The following is a 13,853-nucleotide window of genomic DNA, read 5'->3' as shown; positions in this document are numbered from 1 at the left end:
GGTCAGGAAATAAAGCATTCCCAGCATCGCAGAAGCCCTACTCATTCCTTCACCCAATTGCTAAAGCTCCCTTCTCCCCATTGCCATCACTCTCTGGACTTCTAACACCACAGAGGAGCTCTGCCCCTAAAAAGCTTCTATAAATGGAATGACACAGTATTTATTCCAAGTCTGGCTTCACTTTGCAACATTATGTTTATAAGACTCACCCAGGTTGTTCACGTCTCTTTAGATTGCTCATGTAGTGTTGTGCAATACCTCACTGTATGAGTATATCATAATCTATTCTGTTGTTGGGCATTTGGGTTATTTATAATTTTTAACAATTATGAATAATGTTGTTATGAACATTCATTTACAGGTTCCTGGATGGACACGTGTCTGCGTTTCCATGGGGGGTGTACCTAGGAGCCAAATTGCTGGGCTATAAGTATTGCATATGTCAGCTTCTTGTGAAGAGGATGGAGTAGGTAAACCTCCTCCCATGACCACATCGAAATTACAACTAAACTACAGAACAACCATCATTGAGAACCTCCTAAAACCTAGCTGAACAGAAGTACTATAACTAAGGATATACAGAAGAAACCATATGGAGACTGACTGGAGCGGCAGAGGCACAGAAGAGGCTGGTCTCACAACCACATGTAGCATTTAAAAATTAGGAAATTTCAGTTGCAGAGGTTCTGTTAGAGAAACAAGGGGTACCAGCCCCACACCAGGCTCCCCAGCCCAGGGTTTCAGTGCTAGGAAGAGAAGTTGCCCGTACTTGTTTGTGAAAATCAGTGGGGATTTTGGCTAAGACAGGGGGCTTCTGGAGTTCCAGGCATTCCTCTTAAAGGGCCCACATAGACTTACTAGGATTCATTCCCTCCGAGTTCTGTCACTTGGCAGCTTGAAAGGCACCAGGGACACACAGAGAGGAACTGAATTGTCTGGCTTCAAGCATAGCTGGAGGGGCAGCTTTCTCCCAGACAGAAGTGCTGGCAGAGGCATTGTTCCTTTGTGAAACTCTTCCCCCATGCACCTGGGACTCCATCAACCTGCCTATCATGATTTGCCCACCCCTGGTGATTCCCTGAGATCCTGCCCCATCCATCCTATGGGCCCACCCAAGCCCTTTCCAGTGGCTTTTCCATACATCTTGTTTTGGTTCATGCTACAGACTTTACTGAAATCTCTCAAAATTTCACAAACACGAAAGAAGCAGCATCTGGCCTTGGCATTCTCTGTACCTCTTGCTAAATGGCCTCAAGCCTGGCACTACTGCCAGGTGGCCTCAGTTTACAGCTTAGCCTCTCTCAGGCACTTCCAAGCTCAGCACAAGTGGCGACAATCTGAAGATCACTTTGTAGCTAATACCAAGTGGCCCTTAGCAGGGCATAGGCAGTAGCTGACCTTGGCTGGTACCCCCCAAAAGCCTCCACAAACAACACACTTGATGGCCAGCTTCAGACTACACCAGAGCACTGTTCAACCACTTCCAATAATGACACATTCAAAGGATAGAGGTGGCAGGAACCAGAGCCCCACTAAAGCAAACCCTATTCCACAGGGTCAGCCACAACACAGCAGCTCTTCCACTGTAGTCACAGCCAGTTCTGACAACAATCAGCCTGAGAGCCAGTCCCTTTCACTGATGTGCCAACAACAGTCAAAGTTCAACTGCAACAGGAGAGCACACACAATACACAAGAGATACACCTACAGGACCCAGCTCAGGAGACCAGAGAGACTACACCACTGGGTCACACATGATTCACTACATGAGGCCACTCTACCAAGACTGATAAATAAAGCTAATACATAGAAACACAGAGAAGAAGCCAAAATGAGAAGACAAACGTGTTTCAAATGAAATAACAGAAGAAAACGCTATGAAAAAAACCCCAGCTCAACAAAATGGAGACTAGTAATGCCCCAGATATGGAGTTCAAAACACTGACCATGCCCTGGCTGCTGTGGCTCATTGGACTGAGTGTTTGCCTGCAAGCCAAGGGGTCTCTGGTTCAGTTCCCAGTCAGGGCACACGTCTGGGTTGTGGACTGAGTCCCTGGTGGCAGGCACTTGAGAGGCAACCACACACTGAAGTTTCTCTCTCTCTCTTTCTCCTTCCCTCCCTCTCTCTAAAAATAAATAAACAAAACCTTTAAAAACAAAATAAAATGCTTATAAGGCTGCTTAGTGATCTCAGTGAGAACTTTAACAAAGAGATAAGAAAAATAAAATAAAAGTGGAGATAGAGCCCTGGCTGATGTGGCTCAGAGGATTGAGTGGCGGCCTAAGAACCTAAGGGTCACTGGTTCAATTCCCCATCAGCACAACTGAAGTTGTAGTCAGCACAACTTAAGTTGCACATGCCTTGGCTCCCAGTCAGCACAACTGAGGTTCCCAATCTGGGCTGCAGGCTAGGTTCCCCAGTGGGGGGGCATGAGAGAGGCAAGCACACATTGATGTTTTACTCCCTCTCTTTCTCCTTCCCTTCTCCTCTAAAAATAAATAAATAAATAAATTTTAAAAATGGAGATAGAAAACATTAAAAAGAACAAGTCAGAAATTAAGAATATAATAACTGAAATGAAGAATATATTAGAGGGAATCAACAGATTAGATGAGTGAGAGGACTGATTCAACAATTTGGAAGACAAGATAGCAGAAAACACCCAATCAAAATAGAAAAAATAAGGATAGTTAAAGGGACATTCACATCCTAGGGAAACCAGAAGGAGAAGACACAGAAAAAGGGATTAAAAACCTATTTGACTATGGGTGGTGGGCACACCATGCAATATACAGATTATGTAGCATAGAAATGTACACTTGAGCCCTGACCACCATGGCTCATGTACACTTGAGCCCTGACATGGCCTTCCATTATAAATGAAAGCTTTGATGGACAGAGTAATCTTGGATGTAGGTCCTTGCCTCTCATGACTTCGAATACTTCATTCCAAACCCTTCTTGTCTGTTGGGTTTCTTTTGAAAATCAGCTGATAGTCTTATGACAACTCTTTCATATATAGCTGTCTCCTTTTCTCTTGCTATTTTTAAGATTCTCTCTTAATCTTTAATCTTGGGGAATGTAATTATAATGTGCCTTGGCTCTGTTGGGTGAGCAGTGTCTCACAAAGCTAAAGGTCACCAGTTTGATTCCTGGTCAGCACACATACCTGGGTTGTGGGCCTGGTCCCTGGTTGGTGTGCATGTGTGAAGCAACCAATTGATGTTCCTCTCACACATTGGTATTTCCCACCCTCTTTCTCTCTTCCTTTCCTTCTCTATAAAAATAAATAAATACAAGCTTTTTAAAAATATATTTTATTGATTATGTTATTACAGTTGTCCCATTACCGCCCCTTCATTCCCCTCCACCCTGCCCACCTTAACCCACCCACATTTCCCCCCTTTACTTCATGTACGTGTGTCATAAGTTCTTTAGTTTCTACATTTCCCATACTATTCTTGCCCTCCCCCTGTCTATTTTCTACCTACCATCTACGCTACTTATTCTCTGTACCTTTCCCCCTCTCTCCTCCTCCCACTCCCCTTTTGCTAACCCTTTATGTGATCTCCATTTCTGTGGTTCTGTTCCTGTTCTAGTTGTTTGCTCAGTTTGCTTTTGCTTCTGTTTTTGTTTTAGGTGTGGTTGTTAATAATTGTGAGTTTGCTGTCATTTTACTGTATATGTTTTTTATCTTCTTTTTCTTAGATAAGTCCCTTTAACATTTCATAAAATAAGGGCTCGGGGATGATGAACTCCTTTAACTTGACCTTATCTGAGAAGTACTTTATCTGTCCTTCCATTTAAATGAAAGCTTTGCTGGATAGAGTAATCTTGGATGTAGGTCCTTGCCTTTCATGACTTGGAGTACTTCCTTTCAGCCCCTTCTTGCCTGTAAAGTCTCTTTTGAGGAATCACCTGACACTCTGATGGGAACTCCTTTGTAGGTTACTGTCTCCTTATCCCTTGCTGCTTCTAGGATTCTCTCTTTCATTGTAATCTTGGCTAATGTAATTATGATGTGCCTGGGTGTGTTCCTTCTTGGGTCCAACTTTTTGGGGATTCTCTGAGCTTCCTGGACTTCCTGGAAATCTATTTCCTTTGCCAGATTGGGGAAGTTCTCCTTTATTATTTGTTGAAATAACTTTTCCACTTGTTGCTCTTCCTCTTCTCCTTCTGGTACCCCTATAATTTGGATGTTGGAACATTTAAAGATGTCCTGGGGGTTCCTAAGCCTCTCCTCATCTTTTAAAATTCTTATTTCTTCATTCTTTTGATTGTATGTTTTTTTCTTCCTTCGGAGCCTTAGGTGTTCGCCAGGGCAGGGCAACCCCGTCACTGAGTTTTGCTGCTGTATGTGGGGATGGTTCTAAGAGGGAACAATGGTGCTTGCTTCGTTCTCTGCCAATTTCAGTTCCTTCGGCCACATCCTCCAAGCAAACTGGACCTTTCTGGTGCTGATTCCCATGTGGGTGGGCTTGTGCACTCCATAGGTCTTTCCAACTACCTCTCTTGTGAGGCTGGGAGTTTCTCCCTGTGTCGCACCACTCCCTCCCCCAGGTGTTTTCAATCAGTGCCCCAAGGCTCTATTTCCCAGTGCTGGGATCCCGCGTTGCACGCAGTGCCTTGCTTCACAATAGCCCCTCGTTGGGTCTGCCACCCTTCGGCCAGGGTTTGCCAGCCGCTGCTTGCACACCCAGGTTCTGCCCGCTGTGGTCTTCTGTGCCGAGTCCCAACGCTCTTTGTGCTGTTCAACCCCTCTCCACCCTGCTGCCTGACTTCCACTCCTACCAGTCTGGATGAACATGTCTATTTTAACTCCTTGGTTGTCCAACTTCCATACAGTTCAATTTTTTGTCAGTTCTGGTTGTTATTCTGTTTCTAAATTGTTGTTGTCCCTATCTTGGTTGTGCGAGGAGGCACAGTGTATCTACCTATGCCTCCATCTTGGCCAGAAGTCTAAATGCAAGCTTTTTAAAACTTAAAAAAAGAATGTACATTTGAAATCTACATGCTATTATTAACCAATGCCACCCCAATAAATTTATTTTTAACATATTTTATTGATTATGCTATTACAATTGTCCCATTTCTTTCTCTCCTTTATTCCCCTCCACCCTGTACCCCGCCCCCCACACCATTATTCCCCCACTTTAGTTCATGTCCATGCATCATACATTTAAATTCTTTGGCTTCTCAATTTCCCATACTATTCTTAACCTCCCCCTATTTTCTACCTACCATTTATGCTTCATATTCCCTTTACCTTTTCCCCCATTCTCCCCTCACCTCCCCAGTGATACCCCTCCATGTGATCTCTATTTCTGTGAATCTGTTCCTGTTCTGGTTGTTTGCTTAGTTTGTTTTTGTTTTTTTAGGTGTGGTTGTTGATAGTTGTGAGTTTGTTGTCATTTTACTCTCCATATTTTTAATCTTTTTTTTCTTAGACAAGTCCCTTTAACATTTCATATAATAAGGGCTTGGTAATGATGAATTCCTTTAGCTTGACCTTATCTGGGAAGCACTTATCTGCCTTTCCATTCTAAATGATTTCTTTGCTGGCTAGAGTAATCTTGGATGTAGGTCCTTGCCTTTCATGACTTCAAATAGTTCATTCCAGCCCCTTCTTGTCTATAGGGTTTCTTCTGAAAATCAGCTGATACTCTTATGGGAACGTCTTCATAGATAACTGTCTCCTTTTCTCTTGCTATTTTTAAGATTTTCTCCTCACCTTTAATGTTGGGTAATGTAATTCTGATGTGCCTTTCTGTGTGCTTTCTTGGGTCCAACTTCTTTGGGACTCTATAAGCTTCCTGAACTTCCTGGAAGTCTGTTTCTTTTGCCAGATTGGAGAAGTTCTCCTTCATTATGTTTTCAAATAAGAAGAATTTCTTCTTCTTCCTCTTCTTCTTCTTCTTCTTCCTTCTTCCTTCTTTCTTCTTCTGGAATTTCTATGATTTGGATGTTGGAACATTTAAAGTTGTCCTGGAGGTTCCTAAGCTTCTCATATTTTTGAATTCTTGTTTCTTTGTTCTGTTCCAGTTGGATGTTTATTTCTTCCTTTTGCTCCAAACTATTGATTTGAGTCTCGGTTTCCTTCCCTTCACTGTTGGTTCCCTGCTCATTTTCCTTTATTTCACTTTGCATAGCCTTCACTTCTTCCTCTATTTTGTGACCATACTCAACCATTTCTGTGAGCATCCTGATTACCAGTCTTTTGAACTGTGCATCTGATAGGTTTGCTATCTCTTTGTCACTTAGTTGTATTTTTTTTCTGGAGCTTTGATCTATTCTTTCTTTTTTTCATTTTTTAAAATTTCATTGTTCAATTACAGTTTACATTCAATATGATTTTGTTTTATTTTAAGATTTACAACATAGTGGTTAGACAATCATATGCACTTTAAAAACTGTTTCTCCCAATATTTCCAGTGCTCAATTGGCATCATACATAGTTAACATAATATTACTGATATATTCTTTCATTTGGGTCATAATTTTTTGTCTTGGTGCACCTGTAAGGGGAGGAGCCTTAGGTATTTGCCAGGGTGAGGCAACCTATATGGTTGCATTGTGGTGCTATATGTGGGGAAGGGGTTGGAGAGGGAATAGTGCCACTTGCTCAGCTTTCTGCGGGCTTTCAGTCACTTCCTGCACTACCCACATGCAAATCGTGACCTTCTGCTGCTAATTCCTGGGTGGGTGGTTTTGTGTATGTTCTAGGACCCTGCAGGTCTCTCTAGTGAACTCTCCTGTGAGGCTGGGAGTTTCTCCTGCTGCCCCAGCCCCCCGCAGATTTTTTCAGTCAGAGGTTTTAAGGATTTTATTTCTCCTCACTGGAACCCTGGGTTGTGCTGTCTGTCTCAATCCCCAGTAGTTCCTCCTGGTTTATCCACATGGAATTGCTGTGAGTCCTCTCCACCCCAGCTGCTCATCTCCACCCCTCCTACTGGTCTGGATGAATGTTTCTTCTTTATCTCCTTGGTTGTTGGACTTCCATACAGTTCAATTTTCTGTCATTTTTGGTTGTTTTTTGTTTTTAAATTGGTTGTTGTCCTTTTGTCGGTTGTTGTGAGGAGGCAAAGTGTATCTACCTGCACCTCCATCTTGGCCAATAAGCTTAACTTAAAAAATAAGAAAAAACTTATTTCAAGAAATAATGACAGAACAATTCCCTGGCAAAGGAAATAAACATACAAGCCCAGAAAGTGCAGAGAGTTGCAAACAAGATTAAACCAAAGAGACCACATCAAGGCACATCATAATTAAAATGCTGGGGGTTAAAGACAATGAGAGAATCCTAAAAGCAGCAAGAGAAAATGAATTAGTTACTTATAAAGGAGCTCCCATAAAACTTCCAGCTGATTTCTCAACAGAAACTTTGAAGGCCAGAAGGGATTGGCATGAGATATTGAAAGTGATAAAAAGCAAAAACCTACAACTGAGTTACTCTACCCAGCAAATCTATCATTTAGACAAAAAAGAGCTGAAGGAGTTCCTTACCACCAAACCAGCTTTATAAGAAATGTTAAAGGTACTTCATTAAGAAGAAGAAAAAAAAAAGATAAAACATGTGAATAACAAAATGACAATAAGTACATATCTTTCAACAGTTACTTTATGTTGGGAACTGCCCTGCCTGGTTTTAGAAGCTGTAACCCCCACCAAGGCCAAGGCTGAGGGAATGACCTTGAACCCTAAGCCAGCAAGGGGACAAAAGCTTATCTCCCTGGCAGGAGCCCAGCTTCTGCTCCTTTTACTTCGCCCTGCCTAGCCCCCAATGCTTGGTCGGTTAGCCAATAATGGGTAAGATTCCCCAAGGGGCGAATGACTTAAGACGGGCACGATCAAGTGGGAGCTTCCCAAGGAAGGACTTTGGGGGCTACAACAAAAGGGGGTGATGGACCCTCACCCCTCGACTTTGACATAGCCTGAGTACTCATTGTTTGTGAGAAAATCTCCTAATCTCTTGGCTGCCTTACTTCCCTTGCTCCACTTAAGTATGAAACAATGACAGAGGGTGGTGCAGCCCTGTGCTGGAAAGGGTGGGTTCCCTGAATGATCGGGTCTAAGAAAGAATATGTAAAATCTTGTGAAACCTGCTGTGTTTAGAATGCTCTCATCTAACTGATAAGGGTCCAAGGAAGAAGTAAGTTTGTTCCTTAAAGTTTTTTACAGCTCTTTAGCTATCTGACCCTGACTCAAAATAGGCCCTCAGAGTTCCTTGTTATTTGATCCTTACTTCCCAGCAATGAGTAATGAGCTTTACCTGAATTCTTATGCAAACGAACCCAATAAAAAGCCTGCTCGTGCAGCAGAACGAGGCGCTCTTCCCTAGGGAGGGTGGCTCCCCACTAGAGAGAATGGCTGTTCCGTCCCTACTTCCCCACAGGACTTGGTTGTCTCTGTGTGTGCTTTTCTCGTGTTTCAATGAGTCATCTGCAGAGTTCCGTGGTCACTGCAGCCCAGTGGTCACGTCAACTTTATATGTAAATGGATAGAATGCTCTAATTAAAAGACATAGACTAGGTGAATGGATAAGAAAAAAAGACCCTTACATTTGCTGTCTACAAGAGAGTCACTTCAGATTGAAAGACACAGAGACTGGAATTAAGGATAGTTCATGAAAATGGAAATAATTTTTAAAAAGCTGGAGTAGCAATATTTATACCAGACTAAATAGGTTTTAAAACAAAGGCTATACCAGGAAACAACGAAGGACCTAGCAATTCCACTTCTGGGTATTTATCTAAAGAAACCCAAAACACTAGCTCATAAAGACATATTCGTCCACATGTTCATTGCAGCATTACTTACAAAAGTAATATATGGAAGCAACCAAAGTGTCCATCAATAGATGAATGGATAAAGAAGATGTGGTACCTATATACCATGGAATATGACTCAACCATAAAAAACAATAAAATCGTGCCATCTGCAACAATATGGATGGAACTAGAGGATACTGTGCTGAGTAAAATAAGACAGAGAAAGACAAATGCCATATGATTTCACTTATATGTGATTCTAAAACAAAAAAAAGAAAAATATAATAGATACAGAAAACATTTTCACAGCTTCTAGATGGGATAGGTGTTAGATAGGTGGGTGAAAAGGTGAAAGGATTAAGGAGTAGGCATTGGTAGTTAAAAATACTCATGGGGATATAAAGTACAGCATAGGGAATATAGTCGATCATATTGTAATGACTATACATGATATCTGTCTGATGGATACTACATTTATCAGTGTGATCACTTAGTAAGTTATATAACTGTCTAGTCACAGTGCTGTACATACACTTGTAACTAATATAGTATTGTATGTCAACTATAATTAAAAATAAAATAAATTATAAAAAAGACTAGCAAAAGTCATCTTTAGTAGGTACTGACAATTTATTCTATCAGTTTACAGTCCTATCAACAATGCATAAAATTTCTCTTGTTCCATATCTTTGTCAACACTTGGTATTTTTGGTCTTAATTTTAACGATTCTTGTGGGTATATAGTGGATCTCATTGTGATTTTAATTTGTATTTCTCTGATAATTAAGTATCTTGGGCACTTTTTCATATGCTTGTTAGTCATTTGGATATCCTCTATGGTGAAGTTTGCATTTTTCTTACAGATTTGTAGGAGTTTTTAATATATTCTGCTTATGACTCTCTTGTTGGTTTACATGCACGATAGAGATCTTCTTTCAGTCCCTGGGTTGACGATTCATTCACCTAATGATGCATTTAGATGAACAAAAGTTCCTAATCTCAATGACATTGAAATTCCTGGGTAACTATTCTTCTTTTGGATGTCAGTGTAATGGGGTGCAGCCAGGGCCCCCAAAAGGGGGAATCTGTAATGGGGTCCAGAACTTGGGGTGTCCAGGAATAGAAGATATCCCCCCTACAAGTCTGGCTGGGGGAAGGGAGACAAGCATCAGGGCCACTGAGAGTTGTTTTGCATATCAATAACAGCACACTAGTCTTCATATGTATATGTAAAAATGGTTACTTTGCATATCAACAGCTGGCTAGCTAGGGAGATGTGTGTGACTTTGACCCGTGATGTAACTGGGAGGCAGCTCCCCTTACAGTGCCTGCAGGAGAGCTTGGAAATAGTTCATTCCATGCCATGGGGCCACATCTGGTCACACTAGCTATGGCAGCCAAGGAAGGCAGAAACTTCGGGAGTGATGTCAGGTATAGCCACCTGGGATTTAAACTAAAGGCGTGCCACCATATGGGATGAGGGACAATGGGAGACAATACAAGAAGACAATGCCAGAGCATGCAGGAAGGAGAGGGATGAAAGGACTCTCACTGGTGGGCCCTGAGGAGGTGCCACGTGGTTGTGGATTAAGAAGTGGAGAATGGGGCAGCAACACAGTTGATGGTGCTGGGGACTGCAGGAGACCTGCCCAGCTGAGCACGGATTGCTGAGAGTAACCGGGAGTCTAGCTAAACTACAGACATCTATTTCTTTCCCTGAGATATGGCACCCTTGACTGGCCTGGTTGGGCAGAGTGGGGAAAGCAGGACTGTGTGTGTGTATGCTTGTGAGTGTTTCAAAGGGACTTTGGGATTTTAATGGTGAAATTCTGCCATTACTTCAAACCTGTATAACTTTTGAATAAATAGTTCCTTTCCTTTTTACTAAATTCTGGCATTAAGAACCACAGTTTCTAATGCAAGAGGATGCAGCCAGGGAACCCCCAAAGGAAAGATTTGTAATGGAGTCCAGAGCTCAGGGTGTCCAGGAAATATTAAAAATATGGGATGTCCTCACCCCCACAAGTCTAAGCTGGGGGATGGGATACATGAAGCAGGGCCATTGAATTGTTTTGCATAGGAACAGTTTTACAACCTCTAGAATGGTCATTTAACATATCTATAACCTTTAATTGGTTTCATCGATATGTTAAATAGCTGTGGCCAAGCTTTGAGCCTGGGAGAAGGGAGTGACTTCCATTCAAGATGTAACTGGAAGGCAACTCCCCCTGGTTACAGTGACTGTGTGAGAGCTTGGAGATGATTGGCTCTACGCCATGGGGCCATGCCTACCCAGACTTAATATGGCAGCTCAGAAAAGCTGGAAAATACTGGAGTGCTGGTAAATGTAGATGATTGTGGGAGGAGTCGGAAATGGGACTTCAGAGGAAGATTAGCGCTGGGATTTAAACCCAGGCAGCAGCCATGACAAGATTCGCCATGCGGCTTTGGCAAAGAATCACTACACGCCTTTAGCAGAGAACTGTCACGTGGCTTTGGCAGGGGAGAATCACACACACAGCTTTGGGTCTCCTTTTTGCCATACAACTTAGGAAGCTGGAAAGCGAAATGTAGCAGCAATGCAGACATCTCTCTTAGCAGTTTGGAAGAAGGCAGGAGAGATGCTGTAGGAAGGAGAGGGGTGAAAAGACTGTTGCTGGTGGGCTATCGGAAGGTGCCATGTGGTTTTGGAATAGGAACTGGAAATCCAGAGGACACAGCTGATGGTGGTGCTGGGAACCGAGGGAGGCCTACCAGCTGACCACGGATTACTGGGAAAAACCGTGCCTGAGCCACGGACTTCTATTTCTTTCCCTGAGATACGGTACCCCAGATCGGGCAAAGGGGGCAAGGAAGGGACTGTGTGTGTTGTGGGTGTTTTAAGGGACTTTGGGATTTTGATGAAGACATTAAGTCATTACTCTTAAGTCTGTATAACTTGAGTAAATAATTCCTTTCCTTTTCACCAATCTCTAACATGGAGAGCTATAATTCTCTGGCGAGGGGCAAAGTGGACCTAGTAGAAGGGGACCCCAGGAAAAGGGGGGATCCATTTGGTAACATTGTGGGACTCCCTTCCCTGGCGGCCAATCAGGGAAAATCATGGGAGACCACATGTGCAGTAGCTTTAAAGTAATACAACTACGTGTACATGTGCAGTAAAAGCCCACCAAAACTAGCCAAGAAGGATCTGCCCTGTAAGAATAGTGTCCCTCCAACCCCCGAGGTCAATCTCTGCTTGGAGTTGACCTGCTCCCATGTTCTCTGCTATAAACTGGATGTTCGGTTCAATTCTTTGTCCTGATCACCAAGAACCTGGTTACCTGTGCCCACCTGTGACACACAGTGGTGGGCAAAGAACCTACAGTGACAGAAAGACCCTGGGGTAGGGGGATTGTTTTGGTAACAGTATCTGGGCCTCTCCCCCATGGGTTCCATTCTGTAAGATGAGCATCTCTGAAGTTTTCTTGGCCTTTCTTCTGGGACTGGTAGTAGCATCATGCAACTCTCTATCTAAGTCAGAGAAGAGTATTTGTGCCTACCTTTCCTTTTGTCAGGAGGATAGACCTTTCTCAGAAGTCACAGCCAATTTCACTTACATTTTACTGGCACACCAGGCCACTCTCCACCCCTGTCTGGAAAGGAGTCTAGGAAAGTAGACAGCTCTTGTGTTTCTGCCTCTGTATTGTGAAAATGAAAAGGGATAAGAGTTCTTCTGTAAATAGCTGTTAGGTGCCTACTGGCAAAGTCTGCATAAGAAAGGAACTGAGAAAGGCTTCCTGCTGTTACCAGCAAGTGGAAGGCACATTGTTTGCCCCTCCCCCCATTGAAATGTGTTGATGAGATGTAATGTTGAACTGTTAAATGTAATTCCACTGAAATCACATCAGGAAACTGAGAGTTTATGATGGGTTATTGATAAAAGTGAAGTGGGTGTGAAAATACCTCCATATGGAGTCCCCATATGTGCATATGTTTTAGTATAAGTTTTTATATGTAGGCATTTTTTAATATGGAAAAATACATGCTGAACCACTTAATTCTGGTCACCTTAGGAGGATCAGGTTTGAGGAGGGGAAGCTTTAAATTATTCTCTTTTTTACTTCTATACTATGTTTATTTTATATTTTTATAATTTGAAAAATATTGTAACAAACTCTTTATCTATTTGACTTTTGTTGGAGTCAAATCCCATTTATCAGGAATGAGTTGCCTTGGCTTACCGGTGTTAATTTAACAGTGCCTGCCTTTCTAAAATGATCTACTGTTAAGACTATACTTTCAGGGATCATTTCTACAGTTTGTTTCTAAAATGACCTACTGTTGAAAAAACCTGGGAACCTCTGCAGCTGGCTGGATTTGCAGAGTGGATAAACCATGTAGGAGGTTCCTCAGCTTTAGTAAAACTCTACCAAATACCTACTATGCAAAGTTAAATAAGTCACTTCAGGGCTGAATTGTGTCCCTTGAAAATGTCCACGTTAAAGTCCTTACCCCCAGCACCTCAGAACACGACTGTATTTGGAAGTAGGGCCTTTTCAGAGGTTATTAGGGTGGCCCTAATATAATATCACTGATGTCCTTAAAGAAGAGGAAATCAGGACGCAGACACACAGAGGGACGACCATGTAAGGACTGAGGGAGAAGACAACCATCTAATAACCAAGAAGAGAAGCCTCAGGAGAAACCAACTCTGCTGACACCTCGATCTCTGACTTCCACCTCCAGCACAGTGAGACAATAAATTTCTATTGTTTAAGGCACTCAAGTCAGTGCTACTTGGACAGAATTCTTAGCCAACTAATACAGCCACCTAATACTCTACATGCTATATTTTCGTTCTTTATTGAGGTATAATTGGCAACATTGTAATATATTTAAAGTATACAATGTGATGATTTGATATATGTATACATTGTGAAAGGATTCCTATCATTGTTATTTAACACATTCATCTGTCACCTCACATAGTTACCCTGTTGTGTGTGTTCAAATCCTTAAGTTCTACTCTCCTTGCAAATTTCATTTATATAATAGAGTATTATCACCTATAGTCACCATGCTTTACATTAGATCCTGAGATC

The 13,853-nt window shown here is 42.3% G+C and overlaps 1 pseudogene; it reads left to right on the top strand.

Annotated features, from left to right (window-relative positions):
• The first annotated feature begins 13,038 nt into the window (after positions 1–13,038).
• LOC114512602 lies at positions 13,039–13,137 on the top strand (annotated as a pseudogene).
• Positions 13,138–13,853: the final 716 nt, after the last annotated feature.

The sequence above is a fragment of the Phyllostomus discolor genome, chromosome 3 (genome assembly GCF_004126475.2).
Source record: "Phyllostomus discolor isolate MPI-MPIP mPhyDis1 chromosome 3, mPhyDis1.pri.v3, whole genome shotgun sequence".
Classification (NCBI taxonomy): Eukaryota; Metazoa; Chordata; class Mammalia; order Chiroptera; family Phyllostomidae; genus Phyllostomus; species Phyllostomus discolor.
Note: the sequence above shows the minus strand (reverse complement) of the source record. Positions and strands in the feature narration are given on the sequence as shown.